Source organism: Loxodonta africana, chromosome 13 (assembly GCF_030014295.1).
Source record: "Loxodonta africana isolate mLoxAfr1 chromosome 13, mLoxAfr1.hap2, whole genome shotgun sequence".
NCBI lineage: Eukaryota > Metazoa > Chordata > Mammalia > Proboscidea > Elephantidae > Loxodonta > Loxodonta africana.
The window spans coordinates 10,655,681-10,682,171 of NC_087354.1; the positions used below are offsets into that span (position 1 = coordinate 10,655,681).

Here is a 26,491-nt window from a genome sequence, read left to right on the forward strand (position 1 = left end):
ACGGAAGGCGTTATGTAAGGTGCAGTTCCGTGTGGCTGGGTGATTTCATGCCTTTGTGGGCCTAGGGGGATGCTCAGAATACAGAGACCAATAAGGTGCATTCCTTTTAAGAGGCTTCCAGCCTCTCAGGAGGCAGACGCAGAATGGCAGGTGTCCAGGTGTGGACAGGCCGGGGAGCAGTGAGCAGGCCTTGCTGTCTGTGACAGAGCAGCAGGGCTGGGAGAGAGTGGAGGGAGCTGGACACTCTCCCGGGAAGCCCTGGACTCCGTAGGCCCACAGTGGCTGGGGCAGTGTGGGTGGGCCCGGAGGGGAGGTTCAGGGCATGGTGGACCTGTGGGACAAATTCCAGCCGGTGCTGGTGAGCAGAGGCTCTGGCCTTCTAGGTCACAACTGCCCACAGCTGGGGTGGGGGTGCCTGAAAAGGACAGGGCTGGCTGGCTGGCCTTTCCCATGGACCTTTTTGAGGCCACAGAGCTTGTTTACTACAGAGTGAGGATCTGAGGTCCTGTTTGCTGATGCCCAGGGAAGCAAGACCTAGCATTTAATATGTGCACTAGCCCAGGAATCTCTCAGATGGTGGTGCTGGGGGTAAGGAAGAGAGAACCACTACTTGGTGCTAATGTGACCTCAGCCATTGTCTAGGGCCTTGGTTGCATTTTATGATCCCAGCCATCTTGGAAGTAGTTCTTGTTGTCCACCTGTTACACATGATAACTGGAGGTTGACGATATGAAGGGACTGGCTGGTGTTCACACAGGAAGCAGGCCGCTGATTCCACCGGGGAGGGAGTGTGTGTGGTTGAAATGCTTTATATACCTGGTTTACTCGGGTAAGAGAGGGGGCTCCTTGCAAAGGACCAGAGTCTGTGATGCTTCACAGGAACCGGCAGCCAAGGAACCGAAGCACCAACCCACTTGGAAAGAGAGTAAACAACATGCAAATGTCCAGTTTTCTCTGAGCAGCCGCCACCCGTCTGTCACTTTGTTGTCCTGGGGTGGCTTGTGTGTTGCTATGATGCTGGAAGCTATGCCGCTGGTATTTCAAATACCAGCAGGGTCACCCATTGGTGGACAGGTCTCAGCAGAGCTTCTAGACTAAGACAGACTAGGAAGAAAGACTAATGATCTACTTCTGGAAATTAGCCAGTGAAAATTCTGTCGATCACAGCAGAACATTGCCAGATTTACTTGCATTGAACATGTCACCAGAAGGGATCAATCACTAGAGGAGGGCGTCGTGTTTGGTGAAATAGAGGGTCAGTGAGGGTGAGGGGGGCCCTTGGTGACATGGATTGGCACAGTAGCTGTGACGATGGACTCGAACATGCTGGCAATCATGAGGGTGGCACCGGACCAGGCAGTGTTTCCTTCTGTTGTATATTTGGTTACCATGAGTTGGAGTCGACTCGATGGCAGCTCTCTGTGTATCTGTGTAGCTGTCTATCTGTGTATCTATCTATGTATTTGTCTGACTACCAACCTACCTACCTATCTACCTAATCTACCTAATCTATCATCTCTTCTCTGAGCAGAGCCAGGCAGATTATAGCTCTGAAGCCTTCTTAAGGGGTGATTTGGTCAAAAGGGCCACATCCTTAGTCTTCTAAGGGGCATCCAGTCAGTGTCCTTTATGTCTGGCCCACAGTCATCTGCATGGGGCCAGTTTGGAGTGCAGGACATTCCCCCCATCCTTAATTAAAGCCACTGCTAGGAGTGTCTGCCCAGGGACATGCATAGTGACCATCAGGCTTTGCTAGAAGTGACAAAACCAAGTCCAGGTCAGCCTTTGTGATGAAGCAGAAGTGACTGTCTGCCTGTATCAATAGGGAGACTGTTGCTTTCACCAGAGAATGATAACCATCCCCTGTGACTTCCTGCCCTGAGATAGATTGAAGATGTACTGTCCAACCACAGCCTCTGTGAATTCAATGCACTCTGCCCTTCCATTCCCAGCAGTGAGGCCCCAGGGAGGATGTTGTCATTGCTGTTTTTTGGAAAGGAAAGAAGATCCTTTGTCGCATTATTCTGTCTTCAGCCAAATTGGACAGAGAGGAGGAATTTAGATGTAGTGTTTAGGACAACTGAACCCACTCCTCTTTCTCTATCATAGATGCCCCATCCCTTCTTCATCTCCTGCCTTTACCACTGATCCCTGATCCAGCCCGTCTCAGTTACCTAGAGCTGCCATAACAAAGGAAACCCTGGTGGCGTAGCAGTTAAGAGCTATGGCTGCTAATCAAAAGGTCGGCAGTTGAAATCCACCAGGCGCTCCTTGGAAACCCGATGGGGCAGTTCTACTCCGTCCCGTAGGGTCGCTATGACTCGGAATCGACTTGACGGCAGTGGTTAGTGGTGGGCTGTAACAAAAAACACTGCAAGTGGGTGGATTTAAGGGACAGACATTTATTGTCTCACAGTTCAGGAGGCTAGAAGTCCAGATTCCGGGTGTGGCTCCAGGGGAGGTCCTTCTCCGGCTACTTCAGCTTCTGGTAGGGGAGGTCCTTCTCCGGCTACTTCAGCTTCTGGTAGGGGAGGTCCTTCTCCGGCTACTTCAGCTTCTGGTAGGGGAGGTCCTTCTCCGGCTACTTCAGCTTCTGGTACGTGTGGCAGTCTTTGTGTTCCTGGGCTTGTGGCTGCATCTTCCATGTGTGCCTGTCTTCATGTGGCGTCTTCCCCGCATGTGCCGCTGTGTCTATTCTGCTTGGTATAACCCAGCAGTGATTAGGTTTAGGGCCCGCCTTACACTGGTATGACTTCATTAATATAAGAGAAGAATAACCCCCAATTCCACAAAGGATCACATCCACAGGTACGGGGCATACATGTTCGGTGCATTTTGGGGGGACACAGTTCAACCCATAACAACCTGAGGGCCATGCCTGGAAGGCTCTGAATATTTTGGCCTTACTCTTCAGCTTTCATTTGAGAAGGTTCCTCTCTTCCAGAGAAGCGTGAAACCCTATGGCCTCTTCCCGGCTCTGTGTGTGATGGAGGCAGGATGGTCAGAGCACCCTGCAGATGCAGGGCCTCGACCTGGAGGGGAATGAGAAGTGTTCCTTCTCTTCCCTGTCCTTAAATTGCTCTTCATCCCCTCCCAGCCCCCACATGCACAACTTCTCAGCCCGAGAGCAGCACAAAATACCAGTTCTGCAAGCTAGTGGGGTCAAGCTTTGTGGTCGGAAAATACATATTCATGAGGGCTTTGAGGCGTTTCATTAAAATTCAGATAGTCTCTCGTCCCAGAGTGATACATAAGCCAGGATTTATTTGCCCAACATGATTTTTCTTAAGGCAATAATTATGTGACAAATGGCTAAAGAAATGTTTTAATTATTTGTTTAGGGTAATTTCTGATCATATCATTAGAATTATAATCTGTTCATTTTTACAGGCGATTAAAACTCTCTCACACATTTAAATTTCTGTACTTGAAGGAGCTCTGTATGAATACCAGTAACATTTCTGAAACCAAAGTGATTTCCTCTCTTCTGCTTTATTCCAGAAAACTTTCATCACCAGGAGGTTTCTCGGTACATTGCCAGTTCACTGTTTTAGGTAAGAAAAATGAGGTGGCCTGCATGGAGTGAGGTGTTGCCTCCAACATTGGTGAAGCGAGATCATTTTGCTAGAGGGCAGCTGCATGTTTCTTTACTTCCTGGGACCTGTGTATTTGGAATTCAGGACTACTCTGAGAGCGGGGAACTTGAGGTGGGGTTTGGTTTACAGCCATGCAGCCGATGAGCCTTGTGCTCACTGCCTGGTGCATCACCTAGAGCCGTTGCACCATTCACCCGCATATACACACCCAACCCTCCTCCACATACCAGTGTGCCTGTAAACTGCAGTTCTCACCTGTTTCAGTCATAAATTCGTGTAACCCCTACCTAAATTCATATTTATAGTGAAAGTAGATAAATTTCACCAACAGTGGATTCAAAACCTTTCATTATCAAACTTGGGCAACATTACTAGTCTACTTATAGAAGTCAACCATTAGGAAATACCGGAAAGCAAAGCGGAAGAAGTCTAACTTTGGTCCAAAAGGGATGAGGGTGGGCCCTGAGATTTCTGTAGCCCTGTGCATGAAGCCGATCCATGGTCAGCATCTGCCTTCCCCTTGTCCTGAGGACCAGCGGGAGCAGACTTGCACGGGTCTCTGTAGCCCAGGTGCCAGCCAACTGCCTGGCACAGAGGTGACTCATAGGAGATGGTTTCTGGGTTGAAGATGAATTAATTGGCTGTCTTCTTCTGGGGCCGAGGACGTGCCAGGTGGCTTGGTTTTAGGGTTGTGTTTGGCGAGCAGAGAGGAGGGGAGTATTGTTAGAGGTGAGGGGGCTGAGCCGGGCGTGCCTCTTGTTCTGACACCCAGAGCAGGTCTGAGTTTCCAATGGATTCTGTGGGTTCTTTGGTACTCATGGGAAGGAGTATCTGCTAGGCTTGGGTGGGACAACATACAGGGAAGTGGTGGCTCTGGGCTCCCAGGGAGGCTGGGCAAAAAGAGAGGAGAAATTTGAGTGCCTCATTGGGGAATCTCTGTGTCAATTCCCGGTAAAAGGATGAAGCCTGCCAGGGTAAGGACAGGATATTGGGCAGAACTGTGCAGGCCTGGGTTCACACCCACTGCTCTGGGCTCTGGGGCAGCAGAAGGCTACAGGCCTTGCTGTAGTATTAGAGAAGGTTATTTTGTAAAGTAAGGCAGCGTCATTTATTTCACTTTCTAATCCAAATAAACAAAAAACCCAAACCGGTTGCCATCAAGTCCATTCCAACTCACAGTGTAGAACTGCCCCATAGGGCTTCCAAGGAGTGGCTGGTGGATTTGAACTGCTGACCGAGCTCTTAACCACTGAGCCATCAGGGCTCATCTATCTAATCCAGCATCTATCCTAAATGTAGGTGGTGGTGGTGTTGTTAGGTAATGTCGAGTTGATTTTCAACTCAAAGAGACCCCATGGGACAGGGTAGAAATGCCCATAGGGTTTCCTAGGCTGTAATCTTTACAGGAGCAGATTGCCACGTCTTTGTCCTACAGAACCGCTAGGTGGGTCCAAACCGTCAACCTTTCAGTTGGCAGTCACTGCTAAATTGAGGAAACCGTGATGGTGTAGTGGTTAAGAGCTTGGCTGCTAACCAAGAAGTTGGAAGTTGGAATCCACCAGGCACCCCTTGGAGAAACCATATGGGGCAGTCCTATAGGGTTGCTATGAGCCCGAATCGACTTGATGGCAGTGGGTTCGGTTTTTGGTTTTGGCCTCTAATTACTGTGCTATACATGAGGCAGGAAATTCCCTTGCCTCAAACTGGGGAGCAAGGGAATCCTGGGTGCATTTCTGTGGTGTGGCTTTTGGGCGCCAGGGAGATATGTTCCTAAAGCGTTTGAGAGACGTACAACAGCCAGCCCGCACCCGAGCAACAGCGGTTAAGCCTTCAGAGGAGCCATGTGATTTTTCATGGGTTTGGGCATAAGAATAACTGAGTATTTTTCAGAACTTTTCCTCAGTTGTCAGTTTTTAGTCTGTGAATTTATGCTTGTGTACTCCACAAGGCCCTTTCTCATCCCGTTTGATTTTCTGTTTAGAGTTCTAAACATGCGTCAGCCTTAAATACATTAACCAACCTCAGCTCCGAAAATTCTGAAGAATTTCAGAGGTTCTGGAACAGGAGGAGATTTTATTTGTCATGCAGTTAGGACAGCGTGGAAGAGAGACATTACTTACAGGGAAGCGGACTTACAGATAACAGTGAAATTCCTGTCACTCGGGGCCCAGGCCCAAGCAGCCACCCCAGTTCATTCCCACCCTCGGAATCATCCACAAGGAAATTGCCTTCTTGAATTTCTTCTTGTGGAAAATTGGGGTTGTCATTACTCTGTGATGGAGCCACAGTTCTGCTTATGCCTTAAGGTACAGTATGGATTTCTGGTATTTTTTGCTTCTGAGCCCAAAAAAAGACGTGCTGGAATTTTTATGTATCCTGAAATACTATTAGAGTATCAAAATTTGTTGCAACAGACGTGACGCTGTGCCCTGTTCCTGGTTGCTTCCACCCATCTGCAGTCTAAGAGGACCATCATTTCAGTGAATACACTCAGTACTGTTCTCTACAGCTTCCCTGCAGAAAACAAGATCCTTTCTCTAAGAGCAAAGTGGGAATGACGTGGATGTTTTTAGATGCAATTATGCCGGAACGAATCCTTGTGAGGAGATCTGCAGAGAGAAGAGGAGGCCTATGTTTATTTATTTATTTTTTACTACGAACTAAACCGTTCTGTGACTTTAGAATGCATGCCAGTAACGTGCTTGGTATCTTTTCACGGAATAACGTTGTAAATATGCCTCCGCTTACAGTAATAGTTTGGGTCAAATGTTTTCTATTTTTTTTTTTTCCTGGTAGAATTAGATTCGTGGCCTCACTATCCTATGATATCTATCCTGTAGGCCCTGGGTCTATAAAATATGTAAGGTTGAAGGTTCAAGTGTACCCAGAGGTACCTTGAAAGAAAGGCCTAGTGGTCTACTTCTAAAAAATCAGCCACTGAAAACCCGATGGAACAAAGTTCTACTCTGACACACTTGGGGTTGCCGTGAGTCGGAATCTCCTCATGGCAACTGGTTTTAAATTCAGTGCTTATCATGAAGGAATGTTGGAAAGATCAATCAGATGTACTTAAATGATGGTCAAGTCTCAGAAAATATATTAAGTTAGCAGATATTGCATCTATGAAATAATATCAGCAGGACCTTGCCCCAGTATAAATACATACAAGTGCAGTGTAAAATCTAACAAAAATGTTTTAAAAATAACATATAAGTTCCAAAGAAAGAGAGCAGTTCCCAGCTACCAGACGTTAGGAGAAAACACAAAGCCAGAGCATTCAGGGGAAGCTGACCCAAGGGCAGGGACAAGACGGAGAGCTGCAGCGATGAAGCCTGTGTGGGCCTGTGTAGGGAGAGACGGAGAGCCGCAGCGATGAAGCCTGTGTGGGCTTGTTCAGGGAGAGATGGAGAGCCGCAGCGATGAAGACTGTGTGGGCCTGTGTAGGGACAGACGGAGAGCTGCAGCGATGAAGACCATGTGGGCCTGTGTAGGGAGAGACGAAGAGCTGCAGCAATGAAGACCATGTGGGCCTGTGCAGGGAGAGACGGAGAGCTGCAGCGATGAAGACCATGTGGGCCTGTGCAGGGAGAGACGGAGAGCCGCAGCGATGAAGACTGTGTGGGCCTGTGCAGGGAGAGACAGAGAGCTGCAGAGATGAAGACCATGTGGGCCCGTGTAGGGAGAGACGGAGAGCTGGAGCGATGAAGACCATGTGGGCCTGTGCAGGCAGAGACGGAGAGCTGTAGCGATGAAGACCGTGTGGGCCTGTGCAGGGAGAGATGGAGAGCTGCAGCGATGAAGACCATGTGGTTCTGTGTGGGGAGAGATGGAGAGCTGCAGCGATGAAGACTGTGTGGGCCTATCCAGGGAGAGACGGAGAGCTGTAGCGATGAAGACCGTGTGGGCCTGTGCAGGCAGAGATGGAGAGCTGCAGCGATGAAGACTGTGTGGGCCTGTATAGGGAGAGACAGAGAGCTGCAGCGATGAAGACTGTGTGGGCCTGTGTAGGGAGACACGGAGAGCTGCAGCGCTGAAGCCTGTGTGGGCCTGTGTAGGGAGAGACGGAGAGCTGCAGCGATGAAGCCTGTGTGGGCCTGTGTAGGGAGAGACGGAGAGCTGCAGCGATGAATCCTGTGTGGGCCTGTGTAGGGAGAGACAGAGAGCTGCAGCAATGAAGCCTGTGTGGGCTTGTTCAGGGAGAGACGGAGAGCCGCAGCGATGAAGACTGTGTGGGCCTGTGTAGGGAGAGACAGAGAGCTGCAGCGATGAAGACCATGTGGGCCTGTGTAGGAAGAGATGAAGAGCTGCAGCAATGAAGACCATGTGGGCCTGTGCAGGGAGAGACGGAGAGCTGCAGCGATGAAGACCATGTGGGCCTGTGCAGGGAGAGACGGAGAGCCGCAGCGATGAAGACTGTGTGGGCCTGTGCAGGGAGAGACAGAGAGCTGCAGGGAGAGACAGAGAGCTGCAGAGATGAAGACCATGTGGGCCTGTGTAGGGAGAGACGGAGAGCTGCAGAGATGAAGACCATGTGGGCCTGTGCAGGGAGAGACGGAGAGCTGTAGCAATGAAGACCATGTGGGCCTGTGCAGGGAGAGACAGAGAGCTGCAGCGATGAAGCCTGTGTGGGCCTGTGCAGGGAGAGACAGAGAGCTGCAGCAATGAAGCCTGTGTGGGCCCGTGTAGGGAGAGACGGTGAGCTGGAGCGATGAAGACCATGTGGGCCTGTTCAGGGAGAGACAGAGAGATGCAGCAATGAAGCCTGTGTGGGCCTGTGCAGGGAGAGACAGAGAGCTGCAGCAATGAAGACCATGTGGGCCTGTGCAGGGAGAGACAGAGAGCTGCAGCGATGAAGACCATGTGGGCCTGTGCAGGGAGAGATGGAGAGCTGTAGCGATGAAGACCGTGAGGGCCTGTGCAGGGAGAGATGGAGAGCTGCAGCGATGAAGACTGTGTGGGCTTGTTCAGGAAGAGATGGAGAGCTGCAGCGATGAAGACCATGTGGGCCTGTGCAGGGAGAGACGGAGAGCTGCAACAATGAAGACCATGTGGGCCTGTGCAGGGAGAGACGGAGAGCTGCAGCGATGAAGCCTGTGTGCGCCTGTGTAGGGAGAGACGGAGAGCTGCAGCAATGAAGACCATGTCGGCCTGTGCAGGGAGAGACGGAGAGCTGCAGCGATGAAGCCTGTGTGCGCCTGTGTAGGGAGAGACGGAGAGCCGCAGTGATGAGGACTATGTGGGCCTGTGCAGGGAGAGACAGAGCTGCAGAGATGAAGACCATGTGGGCCTGTGCAGGGAGAGACGGAGCTGCAGCAATGAAGACCATGTGGGCCTGTGTAGGGAGAGACGGAGAGCTGTAGCAATGAAGACCATGTGGGCCTGTGCAGGGAGAGACGGAGAGCTGCAGCGATGAAGCCTGTGTGGGCCTGTGCAGGGAGAGACAGACAGCTGCAGAGATGAAGACCATGTGGGCCTGTGTAGGGAGAGACGGAGAGCTGGAGCGATGAAGACCATGTGGGCCTGTGCAGGCAGAGACGGAGAGCTGTAGCGATGAAGACCGTGTGGGCCTGTGCAGGGAGAGATGGAGAGCTGCAGCGATGAAGACCATGTGGTTCTGTGTGGGGAGAGATGGAGAGCTGCAGCGATGAAGACTGTGTGGGCCTATCCAGGGAGAGACGGAGAGCTGTAGTGATGAAGACCGTGTGGGCCTGTGCAGGCAGAGATGGAGAGCTGCAGCGATGAAGACTGTGTGGGCCTGTATAGGGAGAGACAGAGAGCTGCAGCGATGAAGACTGTGTGGGCTTGTTCAGGGAGAGATGGAGAGCCGCAGCGATGAAGACTGTGTGGGCTTGTTCAGGGAGAGATGGAGAGCCGCAGCGATGAAGCCTGTGTGGGCCTGTGCTGGGAGAGACAGAGAGCTGCAGCAATGAAGACCATGTGGTTCTGTGTGGGGAGAGAGGGAGAGCTGCAGCGATGAAGACTATGTGGGCCTGTATAGGGAGAGACGGAGAGCTATAGCGATGAAGACCGTGTGTGCCTATCCAGGGAGAGATGGAGAGCTGTAGCGATGAAGACCGTGTGGGCCTGTGCAGGCAGAGACGGAGAGCTGCAGCAATGAAGACTGTGGGCCTGTGCAGAGACGGAGAGCTGCAGCGATGAAGACTGTGGGCCTGTGCAGAAATGGAGAGCTGCAGCAATGAAGACCATGTGGGCCTGGGCAGGGAGAGACGGAGAGCTGCAGCAATGAAGACCATGTGGGCCTGTGCAGGGAAAGACGGAGAGCTGTAGCGATGAAGACTGTGTGGGCCTGTGCAGGCACAGACGGAGGGCTGCAGAGATGAAGACCGTGTGGGCCTGTTCAGGGAGAGATGGAGAGCTGTAGCGATGAAGACCGTGCGGGCCTGTGCAGGCAAGAGACGGAGAGCTGCAGCGATGAAGACTGTGTGGGCCTGTGCAGGGAGAGACGGAGAGCTGTAGTGATGAAGCCTGTGTGGGCCTGTGCAGGCAGAGACGGAGAGCTGTAGCGATGAAGCCTGTGTGGGCCTGTGCAGGGAGAGATGGAGAACTGCAGCGACGAAGACTGTGGGCCTGTGCAGGCAGAGACGGAGAGCTGCAGCAATGAAGACTGTGGGTCTGTGCAGAGACGGAGAGCTGCAGCAATGAAGACCATGTGGGCCTGTGCAGGGAGAGACGGAGCTGCAGCAATGAAGACCATGTGGGCCTGTGTAGGGAGAGATGGAGAGCTGCAGAGATGAAGCCTGTGTGGGCCTGTGCAGGGAGAGACAGAGCGCTGCAGCAATGAAGACCATGTGGGCCTGTGTAGGGAGAGACGGAGAGCCACAGCGATGAAGACAGTGTGGACACGTGTAGGGAGAGACAGAGAGGTGGGTGGGACAGAGCAGTTCATCTAGTAAGACACTCCCATAGAGGAGAACTTGGAAGGGGCAGAGGTGTGTTATTGACCAGGTAGGAAGTGATGCTGGAAAAGATGACCTGAGATCCCAGCCTCACAGCGAACACACAGACAAATTCCACTGGAATTAAAGACCTAAGTGGAAACAGCAAAGTGTTAAAACCTGTGAAAGAAAACAATGCATAAGAGATTTTCCGTATGCCTTTGAGGCAGGAAAAGGTAACACATTCTCTCTCTCGCACACACACATACTAATCATAAACGAAAAGACTAATTAATTAAACATCAACATTAGCAACTTCTTTAAGAGAAGAGATACCCTAAGTAATGATTAAAGCAAACTACAAACTGGAAGAAATTATTAGCAACGTATTTATCATAATGGATTAGTGTTCTGACTATGCTGTATGAAGAACTCTTTCCAATCAATAGGAGACAGACAACAAAATTGAGAAATGGGCAAATACTATGAAGAAGAAACCCAAATGGCTAATAAACAAGAGCTCTGCTAAGTTTTTTTTACTGCCTTACTCTTAACCTGGGAACTGCCAATTAAACAATTAAACAATAAGATTCATGTTTGTATGTTGGCAAATTGGAGAGTCTGATAAACTAAGAGTTAGCAAGAATGTGGCACGAGGGGAACTTTCATGCCTTGCTTATCAAGGGCAAATCGGTAAATCCCCCTTGGAGAACACTTAGGTGGTATCTGTCATTTTTGACTGATGTCAAGTTGGCTCCGACCCATGGCGACCTTATGAATAACAGAGCGAAGTGTTGCCCATCCTGGCTGTCTTCATGATCGATGGCGTTTTAAAGTCCGTTGTTGCAGCTGCTGTGCCGGTCTACCTCACTGAGGGTTTCCCACATTTTCGCTGACCCTCTGCTTTCACCAAACATGGATGTTCTTAGTTCTGGCAACTGGTCTTTCCCCATGATGTGTCCAGAGTAAGCAAGCTGAAGTCTTGCCATCCTTTCTTCTAAGAAGCATCCCAGTTGCATGTTTTTCTGAGACTGATTTGTTCATTCTTTTGGCAGTCCGTGATATATTCATTATGCTTCACCAATACCACAATTTGAAGGCATCATTTCCTCTTTTCTCACCCTTTTTCATTGTCCAGCTTTTGTGTGCATATGAAAGCAGTTAAGGCTGAAATGTGGGTCCCTCCTGAGCCAGCAGTTCCACTCTTATCTATATGCTCTAGCAGGATTAGTGAGTCGTGAGTGGATTCAGTGAGTCACAGCCAGTGTCTAAAAAAGAAGTGAAATGGATTTGAATAGAATAGAACATATTGGTACATTCCACAGAGCAAGGGTTAAGTGCTGCTTTGTGAAGTGACCCTCGGTGTCTGGGGAGGAACAGGGGTGGGGTGGGGTTGGTAACGTTTTTTAGAACAGAGTGGCGTGTGCATGGATGTTGGCTGCATTGTTCTCTGTATGTTCTTCTGTGTATTTGAAAAAGTTCTTAAAAGAAGATGTCCTGTGATATATACAACACAAAGCCTCACTGTCCCAGGACTGTCTTGGTCGTATTTATTAGTTAACCCTCTAACTCAGCCGTAATTGCTGACTTCCTGACCTCACTTTTTTTTTTGTAAATTATGTGTGTGTTTTAAGAGCCTTTATTTTTCATAGCAGTTTAGGTTTGCAGAAAAATTGTGCAAAAAATACAGAGGCCCTGTACACCCCCTATGCCCCTTGCCGTTTCCTCTGTATGAACACCTGGCATTCCTGTGGGACGTTTGTTACAATTGACGCACCAGTGTTGACGTGGCATTACTAACTAAAGTCTGTAGTTTACGTTAGGCTTCGCTCTGTGTGTTGTACAGCCCTGTGGGTCTTGACGAATGCGTAATGCCTTGTGTCCACCATTACAGCATCACACAGTACAGTTTCACTCCCCAGAAAATGGCCTCTCCTCCACCTGTCCACTCCCCTCCTCTTCCCCTGCTGCTCTCAGGTTTTTACAGATGATTCTGCATTTATCTCTTCACTGAAACGTTAGGACTTCTCAATGGCCTGGCTTAGCAGATGGACTTGGCTCTGTTCTTTCAAAGGCAGCACTCCAGGAGTGCTCTTGTGGCTCTGTGTGGCCAATCCCACCTCTCAGGTCCCTTCTCCCTGTCTCAGAGGCAAGGCTCCCAGGCCACCCTGTTTGGGAAGGCTCATGGGCATTTCAGCCCATAGCACAGTGCTCGTGCCAGTCCTTCGCTCTCCCACCTGACTGCCGAGCTCTTTGTTGCCTTTGTCAAAGAAAATTGCACCGGAAGGTGTTAAAACAGGCAAGGAGGACTGTATTCAGAAGGACTGTTGTAAGGGAGGGAGGTGAAAGAACTAAGGGGGAAGGACCGTTGTACCAGGAGGGCAGGAGGACTGTTACAGTGGGAGCAAGACCAGAACTCAGCGTTAAGTCAGTCTGAGCTCAACTCCTCCCCTGAAGCAGAGGTTGTGAAGGATTCTAAGGACTGAAGTGAGCTAGTGGGAAAATTCTAATGTACTGAAGTACTTTAGCGGGGAGGTTAAACAATAGGGTGTCTCTATCACTTGGTGTTGTCTTCTGAGTTTACTGTTCAGGGTAGATGGGACATGTCCCGCCTGGATTCTGTAAGGGCCAGGGAGAGAGAGAGCCAGGAAAAAACTCACCTAGAGTTTAGTCAAGCTGAGAGTAACAGTAATGCCGTCTGGATCGTTTTCCAGATCAGAAAAGGGTGTGGGGATTTCTTTAGCCGTCACTGTTTTCCAGAATCACAGGACTGGGGTAAAATTCAACATTGTCAGCTTGTATGCCTGCTTTTTCTGTCATCTTTACAACGTCCAGTTCCGTACCTTCTGAACCTTCATGTACAGGAGATGCTCAAGAAATGGGGACCTCTTGTTTAGCTTTAGACGCTTCAGCTTTCGCAAGTACATTTTCCTTATCTATACAGTGGGGACTTGTGATTTTACAGCAGGATGTCATGAAGAAAGACCTGGTGACCTGCTTCCGAAAATCAGCTGCTGAACCTGCATAATGAATGGAGAAAGCCTAGCCCATAATAGTTACTCATTATTGCTCATTTTCTTCCTTGGAGAAGGGAATGAATATTGAGGTGGTTATTATTATTTGCTTTTAGACTTGATGTGTAGTTTCTAATACTTGAAAACTGCCCTGACACCTGACTTTTTATTTTTTTAAGATGTACATTAGGAGGGAAAAATTCATCAACACTTTTTTTAAAAGATGAAAAACGTGTTAAGAAAATAGCACTATGAACTACCGCTAGGTTGAGCCCAACATGATTAGCATGATTAAATGAAAGAAGTTACCCATTTTTGGATGTAACCTCTATTAATTATATTCAGATCTAATTAATTATATCCAGTTCTAATTAATGACATTAATGTTTAAGACAGCATTCCCAAGCTGTGTTCAGGGGAGTTTCATGAGATGTTCCCAAAAATAGTCATGCACGTTCAAATGAGGTTGGGAACATGGTACTTGCCCCTCTTGGAGAGTCCCAAAAGCAATATTAAAGGCCTTGGGAAGTCGTGCAAGAAAGAAACCCCTTTAACTCTGTTTAATGTAGTATTTTTCCAAACTTATTTTTACCATGTGTGTCATTAGACACACATGGAAATGCTAATTTAAATCAGAACCAATTATACCACAGCTTGTAGTTGGACTAGTTGATAAGCATCATATATATTTATGGAGATGTTTCCTAAGTCTTCTAAAGTGAGCCCTTGCTGAGGTCTTCTCTCTTGTGGCAGAGCATACTACAAAGAATTTTGTGTTTTCATACAGTCCAGGGCTGCTGTGTACTAATCTCCTTTCTTGGGTGTGTTTATCTCCTTCAGTCAGTTTACACATCTGCAGGGGAAAATGGTGATGGCATGCTGGCCGTTGGGGTGGGGGTGGGGGAGCCCCTGGGTAGTGCAAACAGTTAATGTGCTCGGCCACTAACGGAAAGGTTGGAAATTCAAAATTGGCATAACCATTTATAAAGACTATGTTCTACATTCTACTTTGGTGAATAGCATCTGGGGTCTTAAAAGCCTGTGAGCAGCCATCTAGGATACTCCACTGGTCTAACCCCTTTGGGAGCAAGGAAGAATGAAGAAAACTAAAGACATAAGGGAAAGATTAGTCCGAATCTACCACGGCCTCCACCAGACTGAGTCGAGTACAACTAGATGGTGCCCAGCTACCACCACTGACTACTCTGACAGGGATCACAGTAGAGGGTCCCAGACAGAGCTGGAGAAAAATGTAGAACAAAATTCTAAGTCAAAAAAGAGAGACCAGACTTACTGGCCTGACAGAGACTAAAGAAACCCTGAGAATATGGCCCCCGGACACCCTTTCAGCTCAGTAACGAGGCCACTCCTGAGGTTCACCCTTCATTCAAAGATTGAACAGGACCATGGAACAAAACAAGACTAAAGGAGCACACCAGCCCTGGGACAGGGACTGGAAGGTGGGAGGGAACAGGAAAGCTGGTAATAGGGAACCCAGGGTTGAGGAGGTAGAGTGTTGACATGTCATGGAGTTGTTAACCAATGTCATACAACAATGTGTGTACTAACTGTTGGATAAGAAACCAGTTTGTTCTGTAAACCTTCGTCTAAAGTTCAATAGAAAAATTAAAAAAAAAAAGTTGGAAATTCAAATCCACCCACAGGTACCTTGGAAGAAAGGCCTGGCAATCTATTTCCCAAAAATTATCTATTGAAAACCCTATGGAGCACAGTTCTACTCTGACATACATGGGGTCACCATGAGTCAGAATTGACTTGACAGTGACTGGTTACTAGTTACTGGTCAAGATGAAAGTCTGTACTTGGAGGTGTCCGCCTCAGCTCCTGGCCCATTGGAGGGCTCCGAGAAGCTGTGGTTATTACCAGCTGTGGCAAAGAGACCCCCATGTACGAGGAAGGCTGTTGTCCTTGTCCTGGGCTCGGGGGCTTGGAGCTGAGACTGCAGAGAAGAACACCACTCCTCCCCGCCTCACCTGTGGGGCACTGTGAAAAAGGACGCTCTGTATCTTGTCTCTGATTTGATGTTTTTTCCTTTGTCCATTTTAATAATAGACTTTACTTTTTAGAGAAGTTTAGGCTTACAGAAAAATTGTGCAGAGAGTTGGCTGCATGGAAAAGTAGAATGGTGGCGGAAGCCATTGGGCCCGGGTGAGTGGGAGGTCTTTATGGGCTTTGAAAGGAAGCACCGGACCTTGGCTTCAGCATCGGCCTCTGCAGAAGAGTGCAGAGTGGTTACGTGGCAGCACCCCTTGTGTACAGGGAGCCGAAGAGTGGCCGGGAAGGGTGTCTCATCCATTTAACGTGGTTATCCAGGAGGAAGTAACGTTTGACTTCTCATCTCAGGGATGAGCATACATTTCTGAGAGGAAGAGAGAGGGAGGCAGGGTATTCCAGGCAAAGAGAAGTGGATATTTGATGGAAGTGCGGAGACCTGAAACAGGGCGACAGATCCAGGGAACGTCATTGATTTGACCTGGCTTCAAGCAGTAGCCAGAGGATGAGGCTGAAGAGGCAGCAGAGCCCAGATGGTTCTGTTTGAAGGCTGTGGAGACCCTCTGACAGGTCTTCCTCAGAAACCTGGCACGATGGGACGTGTGCTTTTCATAGATCACAGGATGGAGATAGCTTGGAGGGCAGAAGACCATAACTTGGGGAGGTTCTCCGTCTGGTCCCTGGGGAGAGATGACAAGGCTTGAATAAAGGCAGATAGGCTGGGAGGAGAAGACTGAGGGCAGAGATGCCAAGGAGGCAGGATCGACAGAGCGGGTGTGGCGGGTCCAGGAGAGGGAGCGGTCACTGGACTTCTATGTGCGGCGACCAGGCTGTTGGTGATGTTATTCCCTGAGATTGTGAACTTAGTAGGAGAAGCATATCACCTTTCAGGTGGAAAAGAATTGTTGAGGTCTATATTTCATGAGGAGTCACTGAATGTTGCAAGTAGTTAACACGCTCGGCTGCTAACCAAAAGGTCGGCTGTTCAGTTTCACCCAGGGGTGCCTCAGAAGAAAGGCGTGGTGATCTTCTGAAACTCAGCCACTGAGAACCCTGTGGAGCACAGTTCTACTCTGACACGTATGGGGTCGCCATGAGTAGGGATCGACTTGATGGCAGCTGGTTTTGGTATTTCATGAAGGGCCAAGGATCTTTTGAGGGAATGGATATGGAGTGTGGTAGGGAAAAGGTAGGAGCTTGGGAACTGATTGGTTAGACCTGCAGGTTGAAGCCACTGGTGTGGAAGAACTCCTCGGAGAGTGAGGGAGTGGAGAGGGGCCTGCAGTGCTGACCCCATGGGGAAATTGGTGCCACTGAAGGAGGCTGAGGAGGAGTGGCGGCGAAGGCGGGCGGGAGAGAGAAGGTGCGGGATTTCCAGTGGAATGGTGGTGGTCACACAAGGTCTGAGTGTGGTTTAAAGAGGCAGAGAAAGTGAATGTAGGGGAAAAGAGAGAGACTGGGAATACAGGGGAACAAGGTAATTTTCTGTAACGATGGAAACGTGCTTGTTCGAGGGCTGGGGAGAAAAGTGACCCACGTATCAGATCAGCAAGGAGGGGTGAAGGAGGCCAGCCTGAGTGCAGGTGCAGAGAGCTGTTATGTTGCGGAGGGGTGTTTTCAGCTGCGGCCTCTGTCTTCTCTGGAAGGTGGGAGCCAAGTCGCGATGAGCAGAAAGGAATCATCCCAGTGGATGTACGTTCAGCGCTGGCATTAATCTTTTGAACAGATATCTCCAGTCGTGTACTTTGGAGGGTGGATTGATTCATCCTAAAGTAGGTTCTGGAAGTAGTTCCCAAAAAGGACCTACAAAAGCATTGTCAGTCATGAGAATACTTGGTGTTTTGGATTTGATTGTGTCCCCCAGAAAGGTATGGAGAAGTCTTAACTCCTGTTCTCGTGAATGGGACCTTGTCTGGAATTGGAATTTTCCTTTGAAGGTGCTGTCAGTTAGTGAGGTTGTACCGGAATAACCAACCAACAGTTGCCCTGAGTTGACTCTGACTCATGGCGACCCCGTATGAATCAGGGTGGAACTGTGCTCCCTAGGGTTCTCAGTGGCTGATTTTTCAGAAGTGGATCTCCAGACCTTTCTTCTGATGTTCCTCTGGGTACACTTGAACCTCTAACCTTTTGGTTAGTAGCCAAGCACATAGGGTGGGTCCAAATCTTTTCTGAGTGGTGTCCCTATAAAAGCGGAAGCAGATATGAAGACATAATCATAGACGGGGAGAGACAGCCTATGAAGAGGCATCTGCAAGCCAAGGAGTGCCAAGAGATACAGGGGGCTGCCAGAAGCTGGAAGAGACAAGTAAAGACCTTCCCCTAAAGCCTTTGGAGAGAGTATGGCCCTCTGTCACCCTGAATTAGGACTCCCAGCCTCCAGAACTGTGAGGCAGTGAATTTCTGTTCTTTGAAATCGCCCTTTTTGTGGTGGTTTGTTAGGGCACTAAGACACTGGGCTTTGACAATGTCACTTCCGTCTTTGCAGCCGTCAGGCCATTGTATGGCAGGAGAATGAGGAGGTTGTCACGGGCTTGAAGGCCTGTCAGTTGCCAAGGAAAATGAGCTCCTACCTGTGACGACTGTGCTTTCACATTGGAAAATCCACCAAGCTTGGAGAGCAGTTAGCCAGCAGATAAATGGTAACTTCCTCCCCCGCCTCAAGTTTCGGGTGGTGGTGGTGGGGAGGAGGATAGTCACCACCCATCTGTCAGTTCGTTGTACTGTGGTGACTTACCCGAAGCAATGCCACCAGCATTTTAAACACCAGCAGTGTCACCCATGGTTAGACAGGTCTCAGTGGAGCTTCCAGACTAAGACAGACGAGGAAGAGAGGTCTAGTGATTTACATCTGAAAATGAGCCAATGAAAACCTATGGATCCCAAAATACTGCTCTGGTGTAGTGCTGGAAGGGGAGCCCCCTAGGTTGGAAGGTACTTGAAATGGCACAGTGGCTGCAACAACGGACTTGAGCCAACAGTTGTGAAGAGGGCTTAGGAATGTGAAGCATTTCATTCTGTGTAGATGGAGTCTCCATGAGTTGGAACCCACTTGACGACAACTAATGACATTGGGGAGGGCAGAGTGCAAGCTGGGACAGAGGTCCCTGTGCCCCAGCTCTGCCTAGGCTCCCAGTTCTGTTTGACTCAGTGACACCCAGCATTCTCTTTAGGCCCTGATAGTGCCTGCCTGCCTGTTTAGAGGATCCGTGGCGTTACCCAGTGCAGACCCCCGGAGGCAGGCCTCCAGCATGTGATATGACCTCTGTCTGCCAGCTCATCCCTTCACTCCTGCACCCTGGCTGATTCACTGGCAGCAATTGCTTCCACCATTGAGCACAGCCACGTGCTCAACACACGTAGAATTGGGCTCGTGTGGTAATCCTTCCACTCTAGTGCAGATGTGGTGGTCTCTGTGTTACAGGGAAGCACACAGGTGTATAAATGTGGGTTCTCACCAGCTATATATAGCTGTTATGGATTGAATTGCGTCCCCCCAAAATGCATGTTGGAATGCTAACCCCTGTACCTGTAGATGTAATCCCATTTGGGAATAGGGTTTCCTTTGTTGTTAATGAGGCCATATGAGCCTAGGGTGTGTCTTAAGCCAATCACTTTTGAGATATAAGAAGAGCAGATTGGATGGTGCAGACGGTTAAGCCCTCCACTACTAGCTGGATGGTTGGCGGTTCAAACCTACCCAGAGGTGCACTGGAAGACAGTCCTGACGATCTGCTTCTGAAGGGTTATAGCCTTGAAAACCCTGTGGAGCAGTTCTACTCTGCACACCTGGGGTTGCCGTGAGTTGGCAGCTAACAACAACAGCAGGCACGGAGAAGCAAGCGCGAGTCGGGGAAAGACAGATGCCATGTGCACATCTCCAGGGAGCTCTGAGAAGAACGCTAGAATAGCTGAGGCAAGGGTTTTCCTCCAGAGTGGACAAAGAAAGCCGACACCCAGACTTTGAACATCTAGCCTCCTGAACTGTGAGAAAAGGGATCTCTGTTTGTTAAAGCCGCCCACTTGGAAAGTAAGACCTTAACCGGCCGGGCCCTGCTGGTGTGTGACGTGGGGAGTGCCCTTTGCAGCCTGCCTCCCCCTGCCCTTCCCCTGCAGGTGTGAAGGCACCTTGCACTCCTGCAGTTGTTGGTGCCCAGGGACATGGACCACTTCTTTACTGCCCCTCGGCAGAGAGTCCAGGACATGCAGACCTAGCCATGCTTTCACCAGGAAGCTGCTTGGTGCCATGTTGCCTCTTTGTCTTCTCATCCAATGAAGGGCTTGGAACCCCAGGATGGAAGGGTCCCTGCAGCTCATTGTGATGTCCAGTTCTCACTCTGAGATCAGGCTGTCCTGCTTACCTAGTGCTGCTGTAACACGAGTACCACAGTGGGTGGCTCTAAACAACAGACATTTGTTTTCTGAAAGTTCTGGAGGCTCGAAGCCCCAGTCAGGGTCTCGACTGTATTGACTCCTTCCTTGTCGGTAGCCCCGGGTGTTCCTTGGTTCCTTGTCTTGTAGGCGATCCTCACATGGGCTCTGTCTTCTCCTCCATAGGTGGGTGATGTGTGTGGTGGGTATGATCTAATTAATATAATAAAGAAAACCCTATTTCCAAATAGGATTAGGATTCTAGCACATCTTTTCGGAGGACACAGTCCAATCCATAACACATGCCCAGAGAGGTCAAGTGGCCTGTCCAGACCCCACAGCTGGCTGGTAAGAGACCTGCATGAGGACCCCTGTGCACCATTCTTTCTGGGGCAGAAGTTGGAGTGCCAGCCCAGGGTGGTTTGGGGGATGAGCTGAAGCAATGGAGGGTAGATGGGAATGCTTGGTGTATCAGCCAGGGTTCAACTAGAGATGCAGACCAAAAAGGAGATGTGTGTATAGTAAGACATTTATTGCAAGGAATTGGCTGATGTGGTGGTGAGGGTTGGCTGGGCAAGTCAGAAATGCGCGGGCAGGTCGTAGTTCTCTGGCTCAGGCCAAAGCTGCAGTCCACAGGCAGAATTTCTTCCTCCCTCGGGGAAGCTTTAATTCTGCAATTAAGGCCTTTTCAACTGATGGAAACAGGCCCACCCTGATTGTCTATGATAATCTTCCTTACTTAAAATCAACTGATTATGGACTTTAATCACATCTATAAAACACCTTTGCAGCCACACCTATGTGAGGGTTCCATTGACTAACAAGGGCCTTGCCAGGACAATGTATGAAAAAGACCCTGCAGACGCTGGTGCCACTGAGACATGGCTGGTCAGTTGTCCCCCCTGCACTCCCACTCCCACTGCTTTGGGTGGAAGTGGGCTACCTGCCCTGGGATGCTCCACACCTGCTCTCTGGGATGCTGGAGGAGACGGAGGTCCAGGCCTTTGTCCTGGAGACTTGGGAGATTGTAGAATCCCTTCTACAAGCCAACTTGACAGACAAAATCTGGCCTTCTAGGATTGGGAAGAGCGTCCCAGGGCTTTCGCCTGAACTTCCGGGTGTCCCACCTCCATTCGCACACCTGTGACAGAAGCTCCTCCCCTCGAGGCACCTGGGGACAGTTTTGCCTGAAACCCACCCCCTCTGGGCCTCTCTGGGCCTGTGTTATGGATCGATGTGTGACCCCCAAAAGATAAGGCACACGCAGCCCTAAAATCCAAAGGCCGTTTCACATTCGTGTACTACAATGGTTCTCAGACTTTGTCTGGTACCCTAATCACCTGGGCGACTTAGTAAAAATATAACACAGGCCCTAGTTTGCTTCAGTAAGCCTGGGCCTCTGTGTTCTTTACTGGCCCTTCAGGTGATTCTAACACACCCCAAAGTTCAAGAACCCCCAGCATAATGCATAGCCTCTCAAGCTTTCACATGCACAGGGATCACCTGGGATCTTGTGAGAAAGCAGATTCCAATTCCGTGGTTCTAGGCTGGGGCCCGTGATCCTCCATTTCTAACAAGCTTCCAGGTGTTGCAGGTGCTTCCGACCTGGGACCACACTTCAAATAGCAAATGCTGAATGGCTCAAGTAAAGCGTGTAGGAATCAGGCTGACTTGGGTTAGAATTTTGCCTCTACCAGCTGTGGTGACCTTGAGCAAGTTAATGGTCTTCTTTAAGCCTCAGTTTCCTCATCTGTACAATGGTAGTAATGTCCTGGTTAGATGAGAACTTAGCACCATACCTAGTAAGCACTCACTGAGTGCTGTTGGTATTAAAATCACAGGGCTGGTCTCAGAGACACTGCATAAAAATACTCCCGACAATTATTGTTCATAGCCGTGCATTTCTGTCTTTCCATCATCTCTCTGGGACTTGGTTTCCGGGGTTTCCTCTGTCTTTGTTGCGCCCCTCCGAGTGTAAGTGCAACCATGTCTTTCTTCCAGTCTGGCCCCAGTGGGAAGCTGTTCCCTAACGCAGTTTTACCAGTATGGGGTGTGGAGGAGAGGGGGCAGCCAGCTGGTTCTTCTTTCCAGATACTGGACTATCAAAAGCGCTATCACGTCATCGTAGTGGTGATGGCTGCACATGACCAATGCACTTAATGTCAGTGATTGTATGTGTGCAGAATTTTGAAATGGCAAATGTTTCACACATATATATATATTTACCACAATTAAAAAAAAAAGAAAAAAATGATAATTTCCTGACAAGGTAGCAGGAAAAAAAAAAGTGACACTAGCGAGGAGCTCCCGCCTGAGCGCAGTAGGGATCACAGAAGAGGCTCCTGTAAGGTTGACTCACAGAAATCAGGGGAATGTTTGTGGTACCGTGAGAGCCAAAAGCAAAAAGCCAATCCCAGTGCCGTCGAGTCGATTCCGACTCATAGCGACCCTATAGGACAGAGTAGAACTGCCCCGTAGAGTTTCCAAGGAGCACCTGGTGGATTTAAACTGCTGACCGTTTGGTTAGCAGCTGTAGCACTTAACCACTATGCCACGATGGTTCCCACTGTGAGAGCAGGCAGAGCTTAAAACGGAGTCTGAAGAACTTTAAAAGATGAGGCTCTGCCGGTAATATGGTGCCTTCTCTCTCTTTCGTCTTACCCCAGTGCATTCCCCTCCCTTCGCTACAACCATCCACAACCCATAAGGAGTTAATAACATGAATTTCTACAATATGCATTCTTTTGTGATAGCTTTCATTCAACTTTATATATTGCGAGAGTCATTCGTGGGTGGCAGTAGTAGTTTGATTATCACTGTATTATAGTTTTACATTTTATACACACATGACAGTTGTCCATTTACATTAATAATAACCATTTATCCATTCTATATTTGGTGGACATTTGGGTCTTTCCAGTTTTTAGTCATTATTGCTTCTGAAAACACTCTTGTACAGGTCTTTTGGTGTACAAATGACTACGTTTCTATTGAGTGTGCACCTACAGATGGACTTGGTGGTCATAGGATATGAACGTGTTCATTTTTGGTGATTACTTTCAATCAGCTTTTCAAAGTGGTTGTACCAGTTGTCAGCCCCACCTGAAAGCATAAAGTTTTCATTTACTCCACATTTTTGCTGATCCTTGGTGTTGTCAGTCATTTTAATTTTAATTCTGGTGACTGTATAGTGAGATCCTTTGGTTTTAATTTTTATTTCACTGAAGACTATGTTGAGCATCTTTTTTTTTTTAACATATTTTTATTGTCCATTTGTATATCCTCTTTTGTGAAGATTCTGTAAGTCTTTTGCTTTATTTTTCTTTTGGATTTTCTGTCTTTCGTTATTTTTCTTTTGGATTTTCTGTCTTTTGCTTGTTTCGTAGGAGCTCTTTATATATTCAGGACACAGACCTCTGTTAGATGTGTGTATTGCATATATATTTTTCACACCCTGTGGATTGCTTTTCTCTTGTTTAATGAGGGGAAAGCCTAGTTGTTCAATCTTTTCCTTTAAGGTTGTTGTTTTTGGTGCCCTGTTGAGGAAATCTATACCTATCCAAAGAAAAGGAAACATTCTCTTATGTTAGCTTCAAGAAGCTTTATTGTTTGCACTTTCACATTTATATCTACAATCTAACTAGAGTTGATTTTTTTTTATGTAAGGTGTGAGGTAGGGGACAAGATTCATTTTTCTTCCAGTGGAAGTTGACTCATACCATTTATTTCCCCACTGCTTATGTAATAAAGATCTGACTTTGTTTTTGATGTTTGACTGCGGACAGCTTTGAAGTCCCACCTCCCCCTTCTCCTTCTGCCCTACATTTGGGTAAGCTGATAAGAAAGCCTGCACACAACCTCCCTTGGTGCTGGCATGAAGTTCAAACCATGCAATCCCTGGCCAGTGCACACAAACTCTTCCCTAGCAGCCTGCCCCAACCATCAGGGCCACTTGCTCCCACTTTCTCTCAAGCTGCTCAGTCACTTTTGGACTGGATTTGGTACCTGCCCTGTTCTCCCTATAAAGCCTCAGTATGTGGTTAGTAAATCTCTTTGTTCCCTTTTGATACATGCGTGGCAGCACCAGTCTTGACATATGAACCGATCTGGAGTGAGGGTATTGGTTTCACCCCCTGCAGTGTACTCTCTGCACTCTGTGAGGTAACGTTTTCGTAAATGGAGTTGTGTGTATGTGAGTCCCTATTCAGTCCCACTGGTCTGTTTGTCTATCTTTGCACCCATACCACAATATCTTATAATTTTATAATAAGTATTTATATCTACTAGTGTACGTCCAGCTTTGTTTTTCTTCAACATTGTCTTGCTGTGTTTGGCCCTTTGCATTTCCATACAAAATTTAGAATTATTCTGTTAATTTCCACACACAAACACAAGCCCTGCTAGGATTTCGACGAGATTCCTTTGAGTACTAGATCCATTTATAGGAAGTTGACATCTTTATGATACTGAGTCTTCCAATTCATGAACATGTAATTTCTCCATATTTAGGTCTACTTTAGTTTCTCTTGATACATTTTGCAGTTTTGTGTATACAGCATCTTTTGCTAAATTTATTCAAGGTATTTGGGTTTCGTTGTTGCTGCGTTATTGTAAATGGTATTAAAAAATTATGTTATTATTACTACAGGTTTGTAGAAATTTTTTTTTTATGTATTTACCTTGTATTCAGCAGCCTTTCTAAATTAACTTATGAATTCTTAGTTTATTTGTAAGCTCTTTAGATTTTCTGGATGTGCAATCATGTCCTCTGTGAATAATGAGAGCTTTTTTTCCCTTTCTCCTTTTTGTACTGGCTGGGAACTCCAGTTAAGTGATTCCCCTCTTAGGGGAAATCATTCAGTATCTCACTTTAAATCATGCTGATTTCTCTCAATTTTTTTGTGTATTCTCTTTATCAGAGACAAAAACTCCCCTTCTGTTTCTAGTTTGCTACATGCTTTTATCATGAGTGGATGTTGAATGTTACCAAATACTTCCTCTGTATCTAATGAAATAATCACAGATTTTTTTCCCCTTTATTTAATTAATGTAGCGAATTACATGATTGATTTTTGAATATTGTATTCTACCTCAGTTGTAATAGATGTTTTTTTATATAACTCCATTTGATTTGCTAATATTTTGTTTAGGTTTTTCTTTGCAATTATACTATGAAAGTGATTGTCCTGTAATTTTCTTTTCATATAATATCCATGTCAGGTTTTGGTATCAAGGTGACAGTGGCCTTATAAAGTGATTTGGGAAGTGTTTCCTCTTTTTATGTTCCCTGGAAGAGAAGATTTTGGGTAATATTACTGTTATTTTTTGTGTAAATGTTTGGAAGAATTAATTGGGTAGACACTTGGGCCTGAAGTTATTTGGGAAGAAAATTTTTAATTGCAGATTTAGTTTCTTTAGCAGTTACAGGACTATTTAAATCTTCTATTTCCTCTAGTGTCACTTCTGGTAAATATGTGTTTTCTGTGATTTGTTAATTTGATAAATATAGTCACAATTATTAGTGTTGTTATTCGTTATGTCACTTATCTTTTACTACTGATTTTAGTACTGATTTCCACTGTTACATTTCTGTTATTATAATTTGTGCACTCTCCCTCTCCCTGATCCCCCTGCTTACAGCTTTTAATCAGCCAGGCTAGAGATTTATTAATTTTTTCCCCAGTTTTTTTTGTTAGTCAACTTTTGACTTTGTTGATTTTTTCTACTGTACTTTTTTCATTGTTTTTTTGCTCTTATATTTATTTCTTTCCCTCAACTTTAATTTACTATTCTTTTAAAACTACTTGAAATAGATATATTTAGATAATTGATTTTTTCAGCCTTTCTTGTTTTCTAACATATGAATTTGAATTATAAATTTTCCTTTAAACCGGCTTTAGTTATAAACCAAAAAAACTAAACCCGTTGCCGTTGAGTCAATTTCAACTCATAGCGACCCTAAAGGGCAGAGTAGAACTGCCCCGTAGGGTTTCCAGGGAGTGCCTGGTACATTCAAACTCCCCACATTTGGTTAGCAGCCATAGCTCTTAACCACTACGCCACCAGGGTTTCCCCTTTAGCTATAATCCACTATTATTTGACACATTGTATTGTCATTATTAACCCAAAATATTTATTAATTTCCATCAGTATTCTTTAATCTTTGGGTTACTTTGAAGTACTTAATTTCCAAATGTCTGCATACTTTCTAGTTATCTTTTTGTGTTTTTTTTTTTTTTTTTGCTTAATTAGTAGTCAGAAATACATCCTTTATTATTTAAGCATTTTGGAATTTGTTTAGACTTGCTTTATAACCCACCATACTATTAATCTTGGCAAAATATTTTATATGCATTTGTGTGTGGTTCCTCAATGTAGTGATTTATGTATGTCAATATGTTTGCTAATTATATTGTTCAAATCTGTTTTCATTCTGATTTTTGTCTGCTTTGTCTATCATTTACTGAGAGAAGTGTGTTGAAATATCCCACTGTGACAGTAGATTTTTTTGTTTGTTTTGTTTTTAGTTCTGTCAGTTCTTCCTGTAGAAATTTTATGAGCATCTAACTAGGTACATATGCACTTAGAATTTATTCTTAGT

The 26,491-nt window shown here is 47.2% G+C and overlaps 1 protein-coding gene across 3 annotated transcripts in view; it reads left to right on the forward strand.

The window, feature by feature from the left end:
- The window catches only part of APBA2 (amyloid beta precursor protein binding family A member 2), a 287,682-nt gene that overhangs the window by 106,027 nt on the left and 155,164 nt on the right, over window positions 1-26,491 (forward strand). For all 3 annotated transcript variants that reach the window (XM_023539642.2, XM_023539641.2, XM_064296229.1), the window contains exon 3: window positions 3,502-3,554. The gene's annotated coding sequence lies outside the window, so the exon portion shown is untranslated. The remainder of the gene's footprint in view (window positions 1-3,501; window positions 3,555-26,491) is intronic.